The sequence below is a fragment of the Benincasa hispida genome, chromosome 8, assembly GCF_027475165.1.
Source record: "Benincasa hispida cultivar pf3 chromosome 8, pf3_genome.v1.1, whole genome shotgun sequence".
In the NCBI taxonomy this organism is placed as follows: domain Eukaryota; kingdom Viridiplantae; phylum Streptophyta; class Magnoliopsida; order Cucurbitales; family Cucurbitaceae; genus Benincasa; species Benincasa hispida.
In genome coordinates, this window is record NC_143485.1 from 51466367 (window position 1) to 51492210 (window position 25844).

General features: G+C 33.8%; 2 pseudogenes; one reads left to right on the plus strand and one right to left on the minus strand.

Annotated features, from left to right (window-relative positions):
* Positions 1 to 9723: 9723 nt before the first annotated feature.
* LOC120084098 (peroxisomal targeting signal type 2 receptor pseudogene) lies at positions 9724 to 10331 on the minus strand (annotated as a pseudogene).
* A 134-nt stretch (positions 10332 to 10465) lies between these two features.
* Positions 10466 to 13677, plus strand: LOC150034662 (protein NRT1/ PTR FAMILY 5.2-like; annotated as a pseudogene).
* The last annotated feature ends 12167 nt before the right edge of the window (positions 13678 to 25844 follow it).

Here is a 25844-nt window from a genome sequence, read left to right on the forward strand (position 1 = left end):
AAAAAGAAGGTTTCAGAATTTGACTCTAAACCCTCTAAACAACACCATGACTCAAGCTCCAAACATGATATTGTTGTTGTTTGGGACAAGCCTCGCATGAGAGTTAGTCGTCATAAAATTCCTCCTAATGTTCCTGTTGTTCCTCTTAATGGGATATCCTTTCATAGAGAGGACAATGTTTAGAAATGAAAGTATGTGGTTCAGTAGTGTATTACATATGAGAAAGTTGTCTGATTAGAACAAGTACTACTTAGAAATTATGGATTTTATCTAATGTGCTGGACTTCTCGAGACTATTATGGACCTCAGGGCCTTTTATCCTCAATTGACGAGGGAGTTGATCGTTAATCTTTCTTCTAACTTCAACGGTCCTAGTAGTTTTGATTATTAGAAGGTCAGTATTCGAGGACCCTGTTATTCAATTTCCCTTGCTATCATCAACGCATATCTTGGTCGTGATGATTCTCCTTCTCTTAGTGTGCTTCATTCCTCAGTTGAAAATTTTGTTACTGAGCTTACTGGTGGTACTAGCTCAGAGTGACCTTAGTCTGGTCAATTGTCTACTTCTGCCCTTAGTGTGAAATTTTTTATTCTATTTAGAATTGGTGATGCAAGTTGATATCCTTTGACTCATGGGTCAAGTCTTTCTCCCTCTCTAGCCAGTCTTCTATATCAGATCGGGACCCTGTCTACTTGTATGTTTTTTTTTTTTTTTTTTTGTGTTTGTGTATAATCAATTTCTTTGACATCTTTACTTCTTTGTTCTCAAGCTTCCTATTTGTTTACCAAGACTATTTTTTGGTATCTTGCTGTCTCAGTGCCCTACTATTATTGGTCTGAATAATGCTCCTGGTCTTGACCCCAAGATTCTAAATCTGAGTTACAAGATTTTCAAGGTTCTCATGTCCCTGACATTGTGATTAACAACCATCCTCACAAGGCTTCAGACATTCCTCTTCCTGAGGATATGCAGGTTCCCGAGGGTGGTTTATTGATTCCTATTGAGCTTGGGACTCGCATCTTTCGTATTTTATAGTTTGAATCACGTATTTTGAGTATCGTTATTTGTAATTTTACTGATCATCGAGCTAAAATTGATGCATTGGTTCGTCTCTTAAGTTTTTCGCTTCCACGTTCAGCTGATGCTTCTACTTCTTAGGCTTTGTGGTCTGCTTGATTTTCTTCTTTGAAAAAGGGAGAGATTGGTTTATTTGGGCTGATGAATGTTTTTGTGTTTTTTAGCTATTTTGTTTTCCTGATGGTTAGTTTGTTGGTTTTGCTCGGGCTGTATTAGTGTGGTTTCTGTTTACTATGAAATGTTTTTCTTCTTCGCCTAAGTGTGATTGGATGGTTTGCCAATAAAAGAAAACATTATGCCAAATGGGGAGCTTTTATGGTTTTGGTTGGCTAATAATATTTTTTTATTATGTTGGATGTTTTTCTCTAGCTTTATTGGTGGAAGATTTGATGAGGTAATCCTTTCCTTATTTGTGTAGTTTCCTTACGGGTGATTTTCTTGTCTTTTGCGCTTTTGTATTTAGTGTTGAACCGATGGAAGGCTTGAGGTTAGGCCGTCTTTTTGTTTATGGGTTTTTCCTTTGGCTTTTTGGTTTCCATTTAGAAGTACCAGTGGTTGTAAATGTTATATCGCGAGAAGAAAAGAAGGTATTCTACAGTTTTAAAGCTTGGTCTGTCCAAGCGATTCTATTGTCGAGTTTTGGCAAAGTGCAGGTTGTTTGTACTTTCAACTAATAGGTGAAAAGGGGTTAAGATCATTACAGTAGCATCAGATTTAGGGGGAGCCTGAATCTGCAGACTCATTTGAAGTAGTACCAGAGTTAGGGGGAGTCCAACTTGCTTACTAGTATTTAGTTATGTGTAAACTGAGATTGTATAATCTTAGTTGCAGTGAATATTGTAAAATTGAATTACAATCTAGTGGATCTCTTTTCACTTGGGTACTAAGCCACCCAAACATAGGTGTGACTGCATAGAACAAGGTCAACAAGTTTCTTTGTCTTTTCCCTCTCCTTATTCTTTTTTTACCTCTTGTCTTTATTATTGTCAGTAACATTATTTCTAGCAAGTGCTCTATCTGTGTTTCATCTATTTTTCACTTGCCAAAGTGTACATGTTCTCCCATAAAGTGTTTTGATTAGTTGCATATTTATAATGTATATTATATTTATCATAATGGCATTTGGTTTCTTATGTTTTCTAATTGATAGATTTTCTTACGATATATTGTAAATGTCAGTTCACATATCATGTCAATGTGGAACCATAAAAATGTAAAAAAAAAATCAATGTAAATGTCTATATGTCATTGGAAATTTAATCCAATGTGTATAATTGTGAGACTGAGTTTTTCTATTACGTGATCGAAAATCTTGGAGAGATGGATGGGTTAAAAAATTTATTTAATGTACTATGTAATTGTCTTCCATCCATAATGCAGTAGTAAAATTTTAAGTTTTAATTAGGCTATATGTGTTCTAATTTTTAATTAAATTGTCAAAACGGGCCTAACTTGATTAATTAATATGTAGCATGTGTTAATAATAAAAAACAGTATGTGGTTTTATATACTATGATATAAATAAGAGAAAATTAAATTTTATACTAGAGAAAGATTGAAGTTTTCAAAAATATTTATTTAAGTTTATTTTGATCATGCATCACCCATATGATGTGAGGATTATATTGAATAAACTTCTTTTAAATAAATCTAAATATGAAGCTACATTTGTCAAAATAAGCCTAGTGTATTATCATTTGACATATTTTTTTCTTGAAGTCGAAAGTTCAAATTTCTATTGTCGTTTGTGAAAAAAAAAAATAGTTGGAATTATCTTTTCTGCAATCTAAATTGCATCCATTAAAAATATGAGAAGTGACAACTTTTTTTTTCATTTTACTTTTATTAGATAAAAAAAGGTATTAGATTAAGTGCAGCCTAGACTATTGTAACAATTTCCGATTGTTTGTACTCGCAATAATCAGTCCTTGGAAAAGTACTTACTCTGGATATGTCACCGAACAATCCACTCACATTTGCAACAATTCATTTACTTGACATAGTTAAAGGGATCTGAGATTATAGTATCTCATCTCACGGTTTTGAAACGTCGACTTCTTTTTTTATGTGAAAGAAATAATTGATGATGAAAATTAATAAAGAAAGATATTTACTCCTGGTGGTATTAGTCAATAGGAGATTCCTGGTGACTATAATTTAGATTTTGACAATGTAGACAACAGAAGTGAAGAACTATTCTTGCTTTTTAATTTTATACCACCTTTTACAATAAAAAGTTGATAATAATAAAATAAATACCTACAAAATTTTTAGTTGCGGTATTCAAAACACATTATTATTATTATTTAACTTTAATTAACAAACATTTGGGTGAAGATTTGAACTTGATATATTGTTAAAGATGCAGTGTCTTGACGAATAAAATTATGCTGACAATATTTTGTCTTCTAATTAGGGTAATTATAATAAGTATCACTTTTAAAATTAGTAGTTATGCTTATCAACACTTTAAAAGAAATATATTCATTCGTTGATAAATTCCTATCAATGCTGATATAGTCTAATCACCGATAGATTTTAAAATTTGAAATTACTATATCTATAAATTCGCTAACAATGTGCTATATATACTAATACTTTGAATCTGATTGTTGTATTTTAACTCTCCATAAAAATAATATATGATAATCATTTTTTATTTTGACAAAATATTGTGTATTTGTTTTTAAGTTCAAAGTAGCTCAAATGGTTATCATGTTTTCTTTTTTTTGTTTTTTGTTTTTGTTTTTCATTTTTTGTTTTTTTGTTTTTTTTTTTGTTTTTTTTTTTGTTTTTTTTTTGTTTTTTTTTTGTTTTTATAAGGAGATATGGACTTAACTACAAAACTCTTAATTCTTAGTACATAGGGATGCCAATTGAGATATGCTCTTTTTTCTTGTTATAATGCTTTGACTAATTAAGTTGTTTTGATTAATTATAATTGTAGAGGCTAAATTATATATAATTGGAACGCAAAATATAGGGAAAAATAAATTATTGATCAAATTTGTATAAAAATAACTGATTATCACGTGGTTAGGATTATAATATATATTTACGAAAAATATTGGGTTTATAGTAAAATCATCTCACCAATGTTGGTGTTAAATCCGTATTATCTTGTATGAATAAGAAAACAATGAATTATATTAATAGTTTAACGAATTTCCCCCTTGATTTCTTTTTTAGTAATTTTTGCTTGAAATTTTAAACCATATAAAAGCACAAGATAAATACTGAAAGTCTTATATTTTATTTAGAAAAAGCTGTAATGTTTGTTTAATTATGCAGAAATATCTTTTTTTATTATTATTATAATAATAATAATGACTACTTTGAGTTCGACATTATGTGGCTGTGGAATTTGAATATTGGATGCACTTGAGAAAGGGAAAAACAAAATATATTAATCACGCTCATTGTCCACATGTTTCTTATTTACAATAATGAAGTCTATTCCACATATAAAAAATGTATTATGTTGTAAATGTCTTCACTATTGATATACACTTTGATGCACATGATACATTTCATATATTATTGATATACAATTGATATACTTAACTAAAATATACTTGATAATGATGAGCTTTTGACTCATATACTTGATAATGATGTACTTGATTGATAAACTGTGGATAAAGTTGATACACTTAACTGATATACTTGATAAAGATACACTTGACTAATATATTATTTATAAACTTGCAAATGATGCACTCTTTTATAATGTTGATACACTTGAATGGTATACTGTTGATATACTTGATTCATATAGTGTTGATGAACTTGATAAGGATACACTTGAATTAGTTGATATACTTTGTAATGATACAATTAGTTTTTTTTTTTTAGAAAAAAAAATGATCTTCTTCTCCTTTGCAGATCCCCCCTCCCATGTCTCTCTTTCACCAACCAGAACTCCTCCACACCATCTGTCATTGACTACCGCTCCATCTCCCTTCCACATACGTTCGTCAACCACCACACGTCTGGTCGTCGATCATCATTTATTGGTCGCCTCTCTCTCTCTATCTGTCCCCGTCCCTCCCTCCCCCAACATCTCTCTTTCACCGACTAACACTGCTTCGCACCATCTGTTGCTAGCTATAGCTCCATACTCCTGTTGCTTACCTCCATCAACAGTCGTATGCCAAATTGTCAATTGCCACTTTCCTCTCTCTCTATCAACTTATTATTTAGGACAAATATGGGTGACACACCTACAATATAGCATGTTCCAATTGCCACCCATTGTAATTTATCTTCTAATCTACTTTATGTTGCAAAAACATCTTTATAGTTTCCTCGGGGTGTATTCGCAGATGTAATGAATTATTAGTATTACAACAATGGAGAATGGATATTGATTTTTCTTATTTCCCTAAATGTCAATATATTTTTTTTTAAAAGTTATTTAACATAGATTACTGGTAATTAACATATACTTCTTCTCATTAGGTCAGTAATTAGAATCTCCACTATTTTTGTAGCATGATTGATTGATTTTATGACAAGCAAAACATGAGAAACATAATTCACAACAGGTCTTGTATTTTGTGTCAGCAATATGTTTCATTTCGTGTAGATTCTTCCTGTAGTTTCTTTTGTTATTGTTGATACATGTATTGCATATTTGTTCCTATCTTGAGCAACATGTTTTGCATGCAACATGTCATGTAAGATGACAAGACATTGTTTGTGACAACTAAAAGATTGTGCATAATATTTTTTTCCTTATCTGTTGGTATGATTTTGTAGATTTGGTAGCTTACCTTTTTTTTTTTTTCCTGATCTATTCGTTCCTTGAAGATATTCTCAAAGCTAGTCATGGCCTTATTTAATTTTAGGGTTAACCTCCTTATTAAAAAGTGTGCATTGAGAGTTTTGAGCTTAGGGATTGTTTAAGTCTCAACTTTCATGTATTACGATTAAAACCTTTTTATTTTTCCTGTTGTGGGCTTGTCCCAATCATCATTTAGGCTTAGGTTGGATTGTGTGAGTGTATAGCAAATCATATACAGAATTTGGGATAATTTTTTGATGTTGTATTATTGAGAACTCAATCAAAGCTTAGGAAAATCTTGCTTATGAAGGTGAGAGAATCTCACATTTACGAGGAGCTTTAGTACGCTGTATATAATGGATTTCATACAAAGCTTTGAGAAACACTATTGTGGAAAATAGGGGAACTCAAACATAGAGAGGGAGCCTAACTTGAAACTAATGAGTAAGTTGTACATAAATCTCTAAAGAGTAAGTCTATCAGATGAGTATATCATTGTAATTGCTAAACACTTTATATGGTGAAGTTTCTTTCCACCAAGCACAAATCCCTACTCTAGACGTAGGTGATATTGCACCAAATAGGGTTATCAATCCCTATGTCTTACTATCTATACGTTTATTATTTGATATTACGTTATTCTGTTTTTCAATAATCATGTTACGACATCGTGTTTGATATTTGTATATCGTGTTAGATTCATTATTTTATTTTTCTTCGTCTATCCCACTTGTACTATTTCTTTTTAGTTAGAAAAAATCTCATTTCATTTTTTTCCCTAAAAAAAGTTCATTCATTATCATTTTATCCATAAAGTTGAAGCCCGTAGTCCTATAAATATTCTAGTGGGTCATATTATTATCTTTTCTAACTCAACTATGTGTGGTGATGGATATTAAATTTTTAATTTTTTTGAAGGGGTATATTATATTTCAACTTTATTTATAAACGTAGTATTAAAATTCCGTCCACATGCCGATATTTTCATCAATATTTTCATATATTTGTGCATCTGACAATGACATAAGAGATAAATCAACATTTTTATTATACCATATAAAATCAATCAAAATTACAAAAATAGCGACAAAATATAACTTAAAGGGGGTGTTTGACTCACCAACATGAGTTGAATTGAGTTGGTATAATAAATCAATTCATTGTTTGGTCCATCAACTTTAAATGTTGGGTGGAGTTGAGTTGTATATTTTACCAACTCATCTAAACTCACTTCAACTCTCCCTTCTTTCCTTGTTTTCAGTGGCTCCACCCATCGACCACTGTTACACTCCAAGAACTAATTCCAGACTCCAACAACCACCTCTGATGATAACTTCGACAATCAACTCCGGGTTCTGACAACCACCTCTGATGACAGCTCCGTTAACCAACTCTGAGCTCTGACACCCCCAAACATAGAATCATGCTTGTCCTCAAGCATGTGTTATACTCAAGAAATTCTTAACTCACCTTCCGATATTTATTTGTGATGACCAACTTCTCAGAATATAATTTACACACGCCTCTGACCATCACCGTAATGCTTTCCTCCACTTTGGCTGCTTCTTCAAAAAGATCTTTTCTAAGTTTAAACCTGGTAAGCCTTTGCTCAAAAACTTTTTATTCATTCACCGCAATTTTGCGTTTAGCTTTTGAGAATGTGTTCGTCAAAATACTTCAAAACTTTGAGATGACTTATTCAAATGCGGCGTTGAACCTGGTTATGCCCTTTATTTTGGCTTACCCCCACGTGTGTCATGCAGCATCCAACTTCGGTTACATTCCATATTCAACTCAACTCTTGTCTCGTTTGATTTGGCTTGCATTGGACAGAGGAGTTGTGCTAATGTGCTGATCATGGCGACTTGCTTAGTTTTGGCTTGCCCCCACGTATGTCATGTGAGCATCCAACTTCGAGCAAATTCCTTTCACAACTTAACTCTTATCAACATGGGTTTCCCCATTGCGTTGACAGTGGAGTTATTATTCTCAAAAACTAGCTTTTTTTTTTCAAATGATCGCACTACAATGAATGCAATTCTCTGAGACCACTGCCACCCCCAAACTTAGAGGTTGGCAGCGTTCTCACCACAATGCTAAAAACAAAATTACAAGAATGCGATAATAAATGTTTGAACAAAATAAAACTTAAGACTTTCAAAATTTGAATAAGCTGATAAAAGTAAAGAATGTCTTGCGTTGATTAGTTAGAAGATGCAATGAACTATACATACCATCATATAAACATCGCAAAAGAACACAATCGAACAAGAAGAATTTCAAAAAGGATAATGCATAAAAAATAATAAGAAAAGAACCTTAAGTAGAATAACGCATGCGACAATGCGTTGGAATTCATCCGATTAAGGTCATGCGTTGAAGGGTGTAGAGGATTCTTCCGTTGTAACTGCGCACCGAGGAGAGTTATTATCACACCTACAAGGAGCAAACGCACCACAACCAAGGAAGCAACCACATATCCAAAATAACAATAAATAAAAATAATAAACTAAATTAAGAAAGAAACGTAAAGATAGAATAAAAGACGTCCCTAGAGGAGTTGGAGTATTGTCACCGCAAGGAGTCTCCCATGCAGGAGATAACTCTCAACTACTTGGGTCAGGGGACTCGCCCTGATCATTGGAGCTTCAGCAATTGTTGGATGCATGATAGATGATATGCGCTTAAGACTGCTTCCAGCTCAAGCGACAGATAAACTTTCTATCTCGGGGTCAATATCAACTTTCGACACGTCGCCTATACTTCAAATATTGTTTGTAGCTTGGTCGCACAAGCTACAATATGCCGAAGATTAAAAGGGTGCCTACGAAAACACAAAACTTAACAAAGCATTAGCTGCCAAGTCCCCTACAATGGCGCTAAAAACTTGGTGGATTTATAAAAGGAACAGGTGATGATGTTATTGCACGCAATCATGCGTTGGACATGCTTAAGCTATGCATTTATGCCCATGCATCGGAGGTCATGCATTAGAATGAAAATGTGTTAATCTAGTGTGAAATGACCATGCGTTCCTATAACAAGTTTTCTTGCCTTCTCGCCAAGTATAACGAAAATGCAAGTTTCTGGGTAATTCGAGGTCAAACACAAGGACTTATCACTCAATAATGCTTGTGAAGTAATGCGTTTGAGGTGATGAATAAAAGTAAAAAGAAGAAGTTTAATGGATATACACACTACTCCTACTCCTAACTAAACAGATAGAGTAATAGAAGACTTGCGATGAGAATTGGTAGATACACAACAACTGTTAACGCACAGTAATGTTTATTATATTAAATCACTCAAGTAATCCCAGCTCGTCGTACTAACGCATCGCACACCTCTCGGTGGTCAGCCACATGACTATATCTCTATAATGTAAGTTGCGTCGAGCATAAGATTGTGCCTATCTCTAGGGACAATGCATACTTTTCTTTAGTGTGTTCCATCTCTTATCTTCTTAGGCAGTTAGACGCGGTTAATTAACTTATAGACAAGCATTGCAACAACCATAGACAAGCATTGCTACAGTCTTTCACCACTATAATAATTTTGGGCTTTAATGTCGGTTGAAAAAAGTGAAATCAAATGTATAATGTCGGTTTTAAACAAAAAAAAAATGGATCTTTGATGTTGGTTTTAAACCGACATTGAAGATGGGCTTTAATGTCGATTTTAAACCAACATTAAAAGTCTAATTTATTTATTTTTCTTACTTTATTAAAAAAATCCCTTTCATTTTCCAACTCTTGCGCCTATCTCTCCTACCCAAACCCTTTCATTTCTCTCTTACCAAAACCCTATCTCTCGTTGGTCGTGCGAATCAGGATGTCTGTCATCCATCCATGGTTGTCTGTCATCCTTCGTCAGTCTCCATCACGTTTGGGTCTCTTCTGGTCGTGGGTCTCTCCATAGTGGAGCCTGGTTCTCGCACATCCCAAATGCGAACGGTGCAATCGCCAGAGGTGGAAGCAAAGACATCACTGTGACGAGGGTTCAGGACGGAGGAATAGATGCAATAGGCATGCTCTTTGAATGTTCTGACACTGGTGGGGCAGTCTAGGGTCCAAAGCTTGGTGGTATTGTCCCAAGAGGAAGTAAAAAAGAAGTCGAATGAATGGGGTTGTAGTCAGTAGAGTGAACCTCGCGAGTATGTTTGTGGAAGGAACGAATGGGATTAGATGTGGGGGGAAAAGCGAGGTTGTAAAGCTTGATAGAGCCATCGACGATGGCAGCAACGAGAAGGGAGTCATGAGATTAGGACCAAGAGACATCATAGACTCCATCGGCGACGTCAAAGGAAATGTGCTCGGATATGGGACCGACGGGATTGAGATCAAGGACGTGAAGGCGACCATTGCCAATGATTTCTAAATTTTGAGCGGTGGCAACGGCGATGCGAGATTCATAGAAGGGGCTAAACTTGATGGAGTAGTCATTGAAGGGAGTCTTAAAGACGGGCATGATTGAGGAGTGAGGAGCACCTCTCTCTCTCTCTCTCTGAAGTCTGATCTCACCCTCTCGGTTAGTTCGAAGCTACGCATCTCTTTTTTAATCCCTTTATCCAATTACAAATTGCCCATTCTATGCTTAAGTCAATGTCGTGGTTCTTATTTTCAGTAACATGGTGAGTTTGTTTGTAGCTTGTTTTTGGTTTGATTTTTTTGCTCAATCTCTTGGATTTAAACATGGGGTTATTTCAATATTATGGCTCCAGAACTTCTTAAATTAAATTTTTAACTTTGGAAAAGAGAATATTCTACTACTGTGTAATGCTGGTAAAGGAGTTGATGTATGGTTGTGGTGGTGGTAATTAATAAAGAGCCCTATGTGAATTGTGAAATGCATTATGTTCTTCAGCTTTTAGATTTTGGTGAGATTTTTTTTAATTATGATTATTATTAGGTTAAGTACAATATATAGAAAGCATATGTGGATCAAAATAATGAAAGCAAAGAAGAAAATTGAATTATTTATGGCATGCATAATAGTTTGGTTATGTTAGTGCATTTACTATTTTCTGTATAATTTGTTGTTTGTTTTTAATTTATTTTTATATATACTCTCAAAATTGTACACAAATTCAATTCATTTTCCAAATTAATCAAAAAAGTTATGGTAATTCCCTTTTAACTTTGTCAATGGCTAATGTTCCTCCTCCTTCCTTTTGTACATTTCATTGATTTATGAATCTATGAATTGTTGTGATTCTATATTTTTTAAAGAAACAAAAACAAAAACAAGAATGATAGCACATGATTTTTCCATCTCATATATCTTCCCCTACTCTCTGGTTTTTCCCTTTTGTGTACTTTGGATGATGGATGTTCGCGATTTTTAGTGGGTTGTTGAATTGAAGGATGGGATAAGAGGTTGTTTTTATAGGAGGGATTTTGATTGCTTGATTTGAAGTATCAGCTGTCAAAGTATCAATTTGTTATCCAATCTGGTTCTGATACTGAGGTTTTCTGGAATGATGCTAGACATTTGAAGCCTGAGCCTGTTTACAAGCATCAAGTGAGTATCTTTTAGCCTGTCTTGAGTATTGGACTTGTTTTTATATCTAAAGTTGCTTCTCTCTCCTGTTTACAAGCGTCAAGTGAGTATCCCTTGTGTTCATTCCCAATAAACATGGTTAGTTGAATATGAATTCTGATAACATTTTCACTTTCAATCCTTTGTCTTAAACCTTTTTTGTTTGTGTATTTTTTAGGTGTTTGGAAAGTGTTTGGAACCGCTCAGAAGGTGTTTGTCTTAAAAATTTTCACATTCCAAATCATTTTCACTTTTGGAGGCCTACCAGTGTCTTTGCTCTTCAGGTGAGGCCCTAAAAGCTTCTGCTGTTCCTCCGGTTTAAGCATTTTGTTTCCAGAAAAGATTAATACTGTTAAAACTAAGAGAAAAATACATGGTAAGTTGACGATCTTGAACTTTTATCTCAATTAATTAATTGTATCGAGTGGGATTGATATAAGAAATCAAATGATCACGTGTAAATGATATACGCTTAATTGTAATCATGTTAAGCTGAACTTTCCAAATCAATAATGGTAAATGGTTAATCACTTACAACTAATGAGAATTAGTGTCGGAGTCATTAATCAATATGGGGACATTGATCTGAAATATTTTTGGGGCTTCAAAATCTGACAGCCTTGTATTCGTTTATGAAATTAGTGATTTAAGTTGTTCGAACAATGTAATGTACTAGTTTTCTTCATTTAATATTCATTTTGGCGCAAAAAGTGTTTTAGTACATCCTCTGCCGAGTTTATCTGGCTGTGAACAAGTTGTGGAACATGGAAACGACATGTTTGGATCAGATAATGTGGATATGGAGAAAGAGACAATGGCAATGCCAAAGAAACAAAACTATGTTTCTCAATCTGTAGTTGCTCTACCCTATCGAGTTATGCCTCCTCCTTGCATGAAGAACCCATACTTGAAAGATGCTTCAGATGTAGGCATAGACCCATTTGGTAATCAAAGAACAAAATGTGCAGGTACAGTTCACTTAGTTCTTAATGACATAAAAAATAATAAAACATTTTTTTGAAATCGTTTCTTCTCTATTTTATCCATTGTTGTATTTTTCTTTAATATCATTTCTTGTAAGTTTGAGCATTAGATTCTTTTTGTTATATCTATGAAAGGTCTTATTTCCTTAAAAAAAAACTTTTTTTTTTTTGAAATCGTCTTTTGCAGTATGATGATTTTTTTGGGAAATGAATTAGTTCTATGTTTTTCAATTTTGTGTAGGATTTTTTCCTGCGCCGACCAGTTCGACGATTTCCATCCCGAAGAGAAGGCCCAGAAGTTATCCTTCTTCAACTGGTGGATGTTCAGTATTTTCTTTGGCACTCTCTTTGCCACCACCACTCTTGTTTACATACAAGAGAATGTAGGATGGAGTTTGGGATATGGCATTCCCACTGTAGGCCTTGCAATAGCCATTCTCATATTTTCTGCAGGCACACCCTTTTATAGGCACAAGCTCCCCACTGGAAGCCCTTTCATCAGGATGGCTAAGGTCATTGTAGCTACTGCTTGGAATTGGAGGCAGCCTCTTTCTTATGACCCTCGGTAACTCCATGAGCTTCAGCTTGAGGAGTACGCTAAGCAAGGATCTTTCAAGATTGATTCCACTCCATCCTTGAGGTTACTATCTCTAAAATTAGAATCACTTGCATTAGCAGCTAAATTATTGTTGTTACGTACCTGTTAACATCACCGTGTTTACTTGTGTTCAGATCCAAACATAGTCACACAATAATCAAAAGTAGGAAAGATACATTGACACGAGCTATTTTAGGTGAAATCAAAAGAAAAGTACAGAGATTTATATGCAAAGTGCATAAAAAGACCAATTTGTATAAATCAGAGTAGGTTTATTTAGTTAAAACTTGGTCCTGAAGTGTTTATGGATGTAGAACATCTTGGGGTTACTGAATTGGCATAGGTACATTATGAGGGGTTCAATGAAATTGTATTTCTTCACTGCATATATAGGTTCCTCAACGAGGCTGTCATAAGAACAGGCTTAACTCAACTATGGAAGCTATGTTCAGTGACTCAAGTGGAGGAGACAAAACAGATGTTGAGAATGGTCCCAATTCTGATATGCACATTCATTCCAAGCACAATGTTGCCACAGGCACAGACCCTTTTCATCAAGCAAGGCAGGACTCTCGACCAAAGCGTCGGTAGCCACTTTCAAATCCCTCCTGCAAGTTTAACTGCTTTTGTTACCATCTCCATGCTAGTCAGTGTCATCATCTATGACAGGTTTTCTAAAACTGGTAACTCCTGAAATTCATGGCTTCTTTACTGACAATGAAACTACAAACAAATTGCAAAGGCATTGCTCTTTGTGCACGAGAAAGGAGTAATTCACTTAGACGTGAAACCTGACAATATTTATGTCAAAGATGGCATCTTTAAACTTGGTGATTTTGGGTGTGTTACCCTTCTTGATAAGAGCCTACCGATTGAGGAGGGTGATGCATGCTATATGCCTCAAGAAATTCTGAATAAAAGATATGATTATCTTGACAAAGTTGATATTTTCTCCTTGGGAGCTGCTATTTATGAGATTGTCCGAGGATCCACATTACCAGAAACGCATTTCATGAACCTTAAGGAGGGAAAATTGCCACTCCTTCCTGGTCATTCGTTGCAATTTCAAAACTTAATCAAGGTACTGATTACTAATGTCGTAATTTGTTTTCTCTTCATTTCTACTGACTAAACCTTTTGGCCTGGACTCATCCTCTAGTGAACCTTATGGTGGAATCTAGTCATTATATACTTATCCATGTTTGCATTTCTTCCCACTAGTTTTACTTTCCACTAAAAATGTAAAAAGTTGTCATTGTCAAAAGGTCAAAACTTATGCCACCTAAAGTAAAACTGTACAAAATTGCATCCCTACCTTCCAAAAGACAAAAGGAAGCTGCATTTATTTTTTCCCCTTAGAAGTAACACATGTTTATGACTCATGGATACTATTTATTTCTCTTTGGACCACATTGGATTAGAATGTAACACCCGTTTATGACTCATGGATACTATTTATTTGTAGTTTAGATTTGATTCAAGCTGCTCGAGTTTGTAGGTTGCACTATGGTAGTTTGTGGGTTATTCATGCACTATGGTAGTCTTTGTGACAACTTTTGAGGTTTGAAGTATATTGTGAGCTAAATTTTCTTATTGATGTATGTGTTCTTAAATATTCATTGTTTTGGAAATTTTGATAGTTCTGTTGAGAACAAGTGGTTGTGAAATATTTTTGGGAGTGTGTTTCTTTGAATAGGTTCAAGGTAAATTTTTGGTTTTGTTGTGGTAGCATCGTTATGCTGCCGAAAATTTTTCATCGTCTTCGTATCTCATATCTAGTTAACCAAGCTTCTCTTCTTCAAAATCTTGAAAAAGAAGATTCTCTCATTTATTCAACTATTGAGTTTTCTTGTTTTGCAGATGCAACACAGGAGTAAATATCTGGTATCGCAACCTCTTTATGCTTTTTCTTGGGGAACTTTAGATCCAACACATTCACTATAAGAATTTTTCATTGAATGTACCATTTATGCGCATTCCCAATAAACACGGTTAGTTGAATATGAATTTTTATCACATTTTCACTTTCAATCATTTGTCTTAAACCTTTTTTGTTTGTGATCCTTCGAACAACAGTGGTCAAACAAAGATGCCTATAATCAGACACTGCTGAAGCTAGTGGGTTGGTTCAAGAAGAATTATGAAGGGATCCATACTTACCAAGTGGAGAGAGACAATAATCTCATAATGTTTGTATTACTTGTAATTTGTGTTTTCAAGGCCTGAATTATTGTACAACCTTTTAAATTATAATTTTATAGCAGAATTTGTGGATTAAATGTAATAGATTTACAATTCATACATGAATAATATGTCATAGCCACAACGTTCAATGATGATGGGTCATGTTATACTTTTTTACCAAAAATTGGATTCGGCAATGAAATTTAAAAAAAAACGGACTGATTCGGGCTTCAATGTCGGTTCATAATTAAAAAAAAAAACAGAGGCTTTAATGTCAGTTGCAACCGACATTGAAGACTGTGTTATTGAAGCCCTTTAATGTCTGTTTAAAACCGACATTAAAGGCAATCGACATTAAAGGGCTTTAATAACACTATCTTTAATATCGATTGTCAACTGACATTAAAGTCCTTTAATGTCGGTTTAAAACTGACATTAAAGCCCGGATTTCTTCTTGTGCACCAAGAAAAGAGGATTAAATCACTATACTCGCACAACACACACCTCTCGGTGGGTTGCTACATGCGTCCTATCTCTAGGCTACACGATTAAGTATGTGATCGCCTTTGATAAATAAACGATGAAGGTAAACGATGATAAAGATAAAGATGACGAAGCATATGGTATTGAAGGAATCAAGATATGCATTGATTACAAAATGTCTTAATATCTTAAGCTAAAATGTAATACAATACAGAGGTTAGAGGAGAAAAGAAGGACTCTGCGTCAAGGCTGCCGATGGTGCCATGGATGAATGGTGGAAATGTCTCTCTGATAACTTGTAGAAATACAAGTTATTTATGCCACCTTATCCAGATATTGTGGCCAAAAGTTAGTGAATATGCGCCTATTGTATAAAAATTAGCCTAGTATTACAATAATTATAAATGTTTGCAATTACACCCACTAACACCATAGAGATGGAAGACAAGCCGAATTTTACTCTGTTTTGCAGGAGACTAAGTCACTGCTTGCGCTCAAGGCTCACGAGAAATTGATCAACGCATCTCTGTCACATTGTGGCCGTCAATCAACAATAAGAGACGATTACTGCAATGACGGTGCAATGCGTTAGTCGATCCAGAGCTGTGTGCAACCGCATACGGTAATAAAAACAACACCGCATGCGAATCCATGATCGAAAGATGCAGTTGAGCAATGCAAAAGCGGAAGATTGAGACACGTGTACAATTAACGGTTGTGCAGAATTGACGGTCTGATTGCATAACAGAAGGAATAATATCCCTCCATCTTCGAATTTACCATAACTATCAGTGAAGACCATATGGCCGGAGTCAAAGATCTGCATCTATAAATACCCCATTGATTAAGAGAAAATGAATGCTACGAGATACGGGGTAAATGCTGCAAAAATGTTGAGAGAAAAGGCTGAGCTGAGTGCTTAAGTAAAGAAATCGGGGAAGAAGACGAGATAAGGCCGAGAGGTGAATCTCAGATCTAATCTGCCAAACACTCGATTGAAAGCTTTGTGCAAAGATCCCTGCTACCGGTGGAGCAAGCCTGAGAGGGAAGCTCTTCCTACCATCAAATCCATCCTATCCGACAAGCAGATCTCCATCGAATCAGTGCCAAGACATTGACACTTGTTTGTATCTGTTCTATCTCTTTCATCGTTGTATTTCATGTTTCCTTTATCTCTTCATTCACACACCATGTATCAAACACTTAATAGAGATATTAAATGTTTCGATAACTTTCATTTATCATTTTCTGTCTATTTTTGTTCAACCGTCAATCACTTTCTTCATGATGTCTTCTTAATTCCCTGATAAGCAATATGAATTAACTAAGTACTTAATCTGTGTTAAAGATATAAAACACGTTTAGCTAAGGCATGCTAGACGGCATCTTCACCTTTGAGAGCAAAAGTGAAGATGCCATTCTGATTTATCGAGAGAAGGTCAAAAGAATGCGTTAACTAAAGCGAGTAGAACTTCCAGTCATGAAAGTAACCTTGGATTCATTATGTTAGTCTCTATTTCACCACAGACATGTGGGAGCGTGCTGATTACTGAAAGGTGTACGCCAAGAGAAGAGGGAACAACATTTATAGCTTTAACGCAATTGAGAACTTGCGTTGTTTATATTATTTATCTTTGTCTTTCTATTCTATTCATAAGATTTGCCGCCGCATTGCACGTCTTTGCACAACTTTAACAGCCAACCTTGACCCCAACATCTTGTACATGAAGCATGTATCTTGTATCGTGTAGCTTAGGTTTATTGTATTTCATTTTATTATCGCATCTTTACTGCTTTACTTTATTTTATCGCAATTTATATACCTGTACAAACACATTTTTAAAGATTGAAAACCTGGTCGCATATATCATGAACATACCACAATAACCTAAATCAGTCCCCGTGTTCGACCTCGGATCACACCAAGAAACTTATGGTGGAATTACACTTAGTTTGATTGTAAAGAAACTAGTGACAACGCATGGCATACTACATGAACATCCATAATTAACGCATATTTAGAAGTAGTATCGCATCATTTCGAGCATAGAATATCATCAATCATACCTATCAAAACCCGTGTTACACTCTCTCGAGCTCTATCTCCGGCGAAAGCTTCGGTCGTCACTCGGTCTGGTTTGTGGAGATGAAGAATTCTCACTAAAGATTTGGCTCTTGCTGTCATCTGTGATCGCAAACCTCTGCCTTGAGGCAGAAGTTGGGATGCTTTGAAATGAAGGTCCAAGGGGCTATTTATAGAGTTTAAATGCCACAACTATCATGATTGCGTTATGTCTTACTGCTGTCTTTGTCGCGGTATGGGCAATGTCACATCGTCTTATCTTGTTGATACTCCCAAGGTATACGTCCAAGCTTGATTCAGCTGAAGTATCAATGTGTTCAACCCATCTTGCGATCACCCTTCTATTATGGTTGTCACTCGTGGCCGCAATCTCAAATTGATCACTGCAACTTCCATGCGATGGACGCATATGATCACCGCATGCATTCGTCTATGCGATAGCTCGGTTTTTAGCACATGCGTTTGTCTTTGCGGTCACCTAGCTTCAGCGCATGCGTTTGTCTGCGATTGCTTATTTTCAACGCATGCATTTGATTCCCGCGATAGCTATAAAAATAGACACTTTGGCACGTAGTAACACATAATATTGGGGTCAATGAGGATTTAGGTGCTAATCGATGTAAAACTCAATTTTTCGCAAATTTTAAGTATTATCACCGCATTTTCTACTTATTAGCCCTCATAATTCTAAATAAAAGGCTTATAATAACTGGAATTTCTGCCAGTTATCAACAACCTTCGCGCGACCTGTTGGGTTGTATGTCATGAAACTACAATTTGTAAGATTGAACATATTATATTTTCAATAAAGATGTTATTGAGGTTTTGTTCAATAAAACTGTTATTGAATATGTAAATTGTACTAAATTCAATAAACTAAGATCCATGGCTATTACATGAGTACTTGGACTTTATGTAGAGACATAAGAGTGGATCAAGTTTGAGTAGATAGCCAAAACGGTCTATAAATATATAGATAAGGTTGGATACCTTATTCTGGAAACACAATCGGATGTGGCCCATTTTGTACTTTGTACAAACGATGTGATCTTAAATTGTTCATGTGGAGATTTACAAGTGGAGACGTCCTATGCAAAGAGCTTGTATAAAAGCAGACCAAGAAATAAGTCACTGTTACTTTATAACACTGTTTATTATTTAAGACTGACTATTTCAAAGCGATGACCTAGGTAACTTTACCTTAATCTTGGTCTAACTATGAATTCCTATTTATTCGGTATTATCCTTAGATTTGCATAGGTGATGGTTGGCTCAATAGCGCTGGCTCAATAAGCCTCCCATTTCACAACTAAGACCGGGTAGATAGCTGGGGACATAGGGTGCAAGACAGAATTCACTCCCACCCGTTTCTAGGGATAGTAGAAAGGTTGTTCCCTTAAGTGCTGACTCTGAGTCTTAAACAAGGGACCCCACCCTCTAATTGGCCCGAGACGGACTTGGTTTTGTGATTGGATCACAAGCCAATTGTTCATTACAAGATCAATGAGACTTAAGGAACAAGATGTAAGAGGGTAAAATAGCTTTTGATGCAGCCGTTATTACTAACAACCTGTGAAGGGTTGACTTACTTATTATGGTTATATCGAGTGGACAAAAATATATTAGAGTACAACTACTGGGCTTTAATGGAGTGACCTGGTAATTAATGAATGTTAGTTAATTCGGTTTAAAGAGTTTAGTCCGTTAACCTCAGATTGTTGGAGCCCATGATCTATAGGTCCATTAGTCCCCTACTAGCTCACAAATGGACAGGTGATGAGAGAATTCGAAACATTCAAATTCGAATTAAGGAAATCGATAATTATATATGATATAATTACACGTTTAATTATCGAATTAAATGAAATTGGAGAATTAGATAATATTTAAATATAATTTAAATATTTAATTACATGAAGAGATTCATGATTTGGAATTGGTGATTTAATAATTTAATATTAGATATTAAATTATTTAATTAATTATTTGATTTATTTTTTAAATTTTATGAAAATTCAAATATTTAAAATCAATGTTTGTTTTAGTTTGATTTTTAGAAAATTAAATTAAAATTGAGTTTTATTGAAAATTCAATACAAAATTGATTTCAATAAATTTTGGACTTGAAATTGATTTTTACTGAGTTTTTCCCACTTTGGGCACTAAAATTCCACTAAGCATTAATGTTTGTTGGTGTCAAGTTCATATGCAATTTGATTGCACGACTAAGACGACCAAAAATCAAAAGGCTTCAGCTGAACAAGAGAGAGGTAAAATTGAATTTACTGAGATTCTGGTGTTGAAGAAGTGTTCTTCAACTTGAACACCAAAAACAAATTTTCTTCTAAAAGTTCCCCTAAATTCAATTTCATTTTGGATTCCATCATCCAATCTAAGGTCTAAGAGAATAATAAGGAAGATCAAATGGTGGTCTACAAGGGATTGCTGAGGAGATTCAAGCTGAAATTTGAAGATTTGAAGAGTTCAACAAAGATATATCTTCAAAACCCTATTTTAGTTTATGTACTTGCATGTTTCTATGCTAAAATTAATGGAATTAGATTGCTTAAGATTTTAATTGCTTCCGCTAATTGCATGCTAACTCCATCACGACCAACTCCGACAATCAATTATGGCCTCCGACAACCACCTCCGGTGACCCAACTCTGATGACCACTTTCGCGTTACCAACTCCGATGACCAATTGGCTCTAACAACAAACTCCGATGACCAACTCTGACAACCACCTTTGTAGGCTTCAACAACCACCTTCGACTTCAAACTTTGAAGAAAATCACCTTTGGTGATCACCTTGAGCAAACAACTCTGATGACCAACTTGAGGCTTCGACAACCACCTTTGACGACAAACTTCGACAACCACTGATGACAAACTTCGGAAACCAACTCTAATACCACCTTCATGCAACTAACTTCGGGCTCCGACAGTCATTTCCAACTACAATATCCAGTGAAAATCATCTTCAATAATCAACTTTGACGACCACTTTCCTACGACCAATTTCGAGATTCAAAAACTACCTTCGATGATAAATTTCGACAACCAAGTCCAATACACCTTCATATGACCAACTTCCGGCTCCAACAACCACTTTTGACTACAAACTCCAGCAAAAATCATCTTGGATAATTAATTTTGACAACCACTCTCAACTACTATAAGACTGGTGACTGTTAAAATATGTTATAGAGTTGTTGGTTATATAAAAAAAATATTATTTTGTCTACATTAAGTGCAATATTTATACTTAATGAATTCATATATCAAATGAGTGTTAAGAATATTTAGATGAAAAATATGTATGTAGTTGAAAAGTATGTAACATATAACAAAAAAAAAAAAAAAACCATAAAATGAAAAAATAAAAATTGCAACATTTTCTAGCAAGAATTAGTGAAAAATAGTGAAATTTTCTCTGATGATCCTCCAAATTTAGAGGAAATGAAAGTGAAACTGGTGAAGAAATGTGGTGACATTCCCTTGGTTGTTACGATGATGGGGGAGATTTAATTTAAAATATTCACGACATAGTAAAAATATAGAGCAACAATAAAAAGAAGAAGAAAAAGAAGAAGATAATGAAATTCATGGAGAAAAAATAGGTAGAATAAAAATAATTGATTTCGCTTTAGTTTCTCATTTTATTTAACTAAATTTCTAACAGAAATGTGATGGGTTAATTGTTGTTTATTACTGAAAAAAGTTAGAAATGAAGAAAAGTTTTAAAAATCAAAAGAAAAAAATTGCAATCCATATTTTATTCAAACCAAGATGGGTAGAACTATTGAATAAAAAAAAAATCAAAACAAAAATAGTACTCATAAAAGCATATTATTTAGAATTCAAAAAACTGCATCAGATATTCAGACATATGAACTCAACTCTACACAAATATTTGAACTCCACATATATATGAATCCAAAGACATATGAACTTCATATATCTTATCTCAACTCAGCATCCTAAAAAGCCCCAAAATGACTATACTGGAGTAAAATGTTTATTTATTAATATAGATATATATGTTTTAAGAAATTTTCTAAAATCATCTATCAACATCGATATTTTTTTAAATATTTTCATCAATATTTCAATAAAATTGACCCATCGAGATTTTCGATGAAATGCACATTTGAAACATCCAAGTTGGAGTAATTTTCAATTTATTTCGACAATATCTACTTAATTCGATAAATATAAAAGGACTTAGAGGATAAAAGGAAGGTAGAAGGGTTGAAGAAAAGCTATCCAATTGAGGGTTATCATCATAAATTCATAATTATAAAAGAAAGGTTAGATTTTGAGATCCATAGCGCAGCCATTGATATACTATCTTCCCAAAGGTAGTTAAGTGATTTGTCAATGCCTTGAAAACTTTATTCTATTTTGCTCAAGCCAAATACACTATAAAGTGGCTACAATGATATTATTCTATAAGACTCTAGTAGACAAGATCTACTTAATTCCTATGAAAACCCTGCCAGGCTATTTAATATTTATAACAAGAAATAACATATAAAACGTAAATTCGGTTCTAACGAATCAAAGGTATGCTATAAGATATTGAAATTTGAATTTGAATGAAATGAGCAAATATATGTGTGAAGCAATTAATATTTTAAAGCCTAATTTCAGTAATTAATCTGAATTTCACTATAAATTTTCGTCAATACTTGTTCTCTTTTGTCTCTCACTTGCTTTTGTTTTCTATATATTTTTTTTTCATATATGAAAACAAGAGTCTAATTTTTTATTTCGAAGTTTATAGTAGAAATTTTATATAAATAAATAAATTAAACTTAGGTTAACGATGGTGTATTTTGTTTTTATATTTTGTTTTAAAATCATAATTCTAGACCAAATTAAGGAGACTGAGATACCATTAGATGATGTTAATGATGATAGAATAGAATTTGGATCACAGTCATATTCCTAACTCCCAATTTTGGAATTTCTTCTTTGTCATTTTTGGCATTTTGAAATTCCTCTCTTTTCATTTATTCTCTTTAACATCACTACTTTGGAACACCCCTTTATTCCTCAAAGTCAACATATACTTTTTCCTTTGCTCATTTTATTTTTTTAGTTTTTTTATTTTTTTTTTCAAAAACTAATATTGATCTTTAAAAACCACAAGGCTATGTAGAAAATAAGCCCTAGTAGTTTCTTAAATTGAAAAATACTAACTCAAGATAGTAATTAAACATGGGATAATCAAGATATATTCGTAACATAATTAAATTGATAGATATTAAAAGCTTAAATAGGAAAATTTTCATAAATAAAAAAAATGTCATACTATTTACAAAGATAGTAAAAAAAATACTGATAGATATTGATAGACTTCTATCAGCATCTATCACTTCTATCAGACTTCTATCCGTCTCTATTAAAGAAGATTAAAATTATGTTATTTTATGTAAATAGTTTTTTTATTTTTCTATTTTTGAAAATCTCCCAATGTTAAATTACATGTGATGTCATATACTTTAAGGTGGGTAATAACTCGAAAGATGAGAAAATATTTAATAAGGCCCATACCAGGTATTTCTCCTAGTTAGATGTAATCAATGAAGATATTATTATGTCACGTGAGACCTACTATTGTTTCATTTATTTTAGTTGAAAATAATAGGAAAGAAAAAGGAAAATTTTCACAAATAAGAAAAATATTAAACTATTTATCGAAATAACAAAAGAAAACACTAATAGATACCGATAAACTTCTATCAGTGCTTATCACATAGTATCAATGATAAACTTTTATCAGTTTCTATTACTGATAGACACAGATAAACTTCTATCAACATTTATCAACCTCTATCAAAGAATATTAAATTTTATTAATTTATATAAATAATTTCTCTAATTTTTCTACTTTTAAAAATCTCTCCAACAATTTTTTTCCTTAAAATGCGTCGAAAAAATGAGTGAATGTTGGAAGATATCTCTAGTAGGACCAAATAAATTAGTTTAGGTGATGAGGTCAACTCTCACTTGAGTCTAAAGTTGACTAAAGCTAATCATGATGAATACAATATCCCCATGAACGTCTTTTTTTTCGAAACTAGAGTTAGTTTTGATTTCTTTACGTTTCCTTCTATTAACTTCTGCTTTCGTATCAATCCAAGCATAATGAATAAAACATTTATAATTACTTTTTCGAGCTTGAAAATTTGATCTCACCAATTAAAATAACTTTGCGTTGAAACTAAAAAAAATGTAAAAAAATGGTGAATTAACTATAATCATCGTTTTGATTAAATGAAGGTCTCTCTACTTTAAATCTTTTTTTTTTCTCCAAAATGAGGGTGGAAAATTCGTATATTTGATCTCGAGTTTGATATTTGATTTTGACAAAAGATTAGAATTGTTTCTGTCCCACATCAAAAAAGATTTAGGAAGTGATGGGTTGCAAACACTAGAAAAGAAACATATGTCTTTAGTTCCAAGTTGTCTCAGTTAGAAAACACTAGTTAACTTTCATTTTTTTATTCTTTAGTTTGAGAGTGGGATTAAATGATGTGAGTACTATAAAAACTGAGTGAATCCTCTTGTGCTTGGGATGGGGAGAGAGAATTATTTCGTGTGGTTGTAACGAATTTTCACATAGTGAATTTCTTTCTAGTGGGCCATAGTTTTTTCTCCAAGTTCTGACTTTTCCATGTAAATTTTAGTGTTTCCTATTTTTATTGTTTACTTTTTAATTTCCTTGTTATTTTCTTCTTATTCCTGCCGTAGAAGTGAGAGGTATTTTTCAACAAGTGGTATCAGAGCTTTAGATTCATAGTTTCTTGAATCTTTGAATATGCTATGTGGTTGCAGCATTGCCTGAACTTCCACGTCAGAAAATGAATTTTTGAAACGGGATTGCGCTATTGTTAATAGTGTGAGTTGTTCACTATTTGTTTATTTTCTTGGAGTGAAGCAGATGTGTCAAGCTTTTTGAGTGTAGTGAAGTTAGAAAGGGAGAAATTTGATGAAAGAACCAATTTCAACTTGTGGCATGTGCAAGTCAAGAGATGCGTATAATACAATCTTGGTTACACAAGCGTAAGTTAAGAGGCGATAATGATCCATTGTAGTCTAAAACTAATTCCAGTAGAGGTTGAAAGAAGAAAGTCTTCAAGCAGAAGATAGACAACTAGGAATGCAAACACATTGGGCACATCAACAATAGAGCAAGTTCTTCAAAGGACTCTGGATCAAATGCTAAGATTTTCTTTCTCATCAAAAGAGACGACGACTACCTCTGAAGATACAAAATTCATCCTTATGACATGTTCGCTTTACCATGATGGGGATGTGATGTTAGCAGTTTCACATGTTTTCTCACAGGCATTATTGGCATGATGGTTACTTAAGTGTGTGGTGGAAGTCATGTCGATGGCCGAATGACTTTCGGATGAGCCAAGTAAGTGAAAGTTGCACCATAAGTTTCAGTAAGGTTTATCGGCATGTGACAAAAAAGGTAAATCTTGGAAGGTGGTATTCCAAGTGGTCTACTCTTTATGGTGGAGTAGGTTCTAATTCTTTGAGTTGAGAATTATGATTGTCGGTAAAGATAATTGATGTAGTAGAACTCGTGGATTCTTCAAATATCTTGCCAAGGTGGAATTTATTGGTTTTCGCAAAATATTAGAAGTGTAGTTGTCATAATTGGAAAAGTTCAAGGAAGTGATGAGCTCCAAACATTATAAAAGGAGCATATGTCTTTGGTTTCAAGTTGTCCAAGTTAGAAAAATACTAGTTAAATAGTATTTTTGTATTATCTAGTTTGAGAGAGGAATTAAACGACGTGAGTAATAAAAAAGTTTTAAAAGAGTGCTCTTATAATTAGGACTGTAAGAGAGAATTGTTTTGTGTGTTTCTAACAATTTTTCATATAGTGGTTTCTTTTTGGCTTTGGATTCTGGTTTTGCTCTAAGTTGGGAGTTTGCCATATAAATTCTTTTTGTTTTATTGTTTTCCTTTTAATTTCATTGTTATTTTCTACTCTACAATAGAAGTGAGGGATTTTCTCAACCATTGATAGCACATACATTGTACCTAGTTGAACTATAACTCACTTTAGCATCTCGGGGACGTTT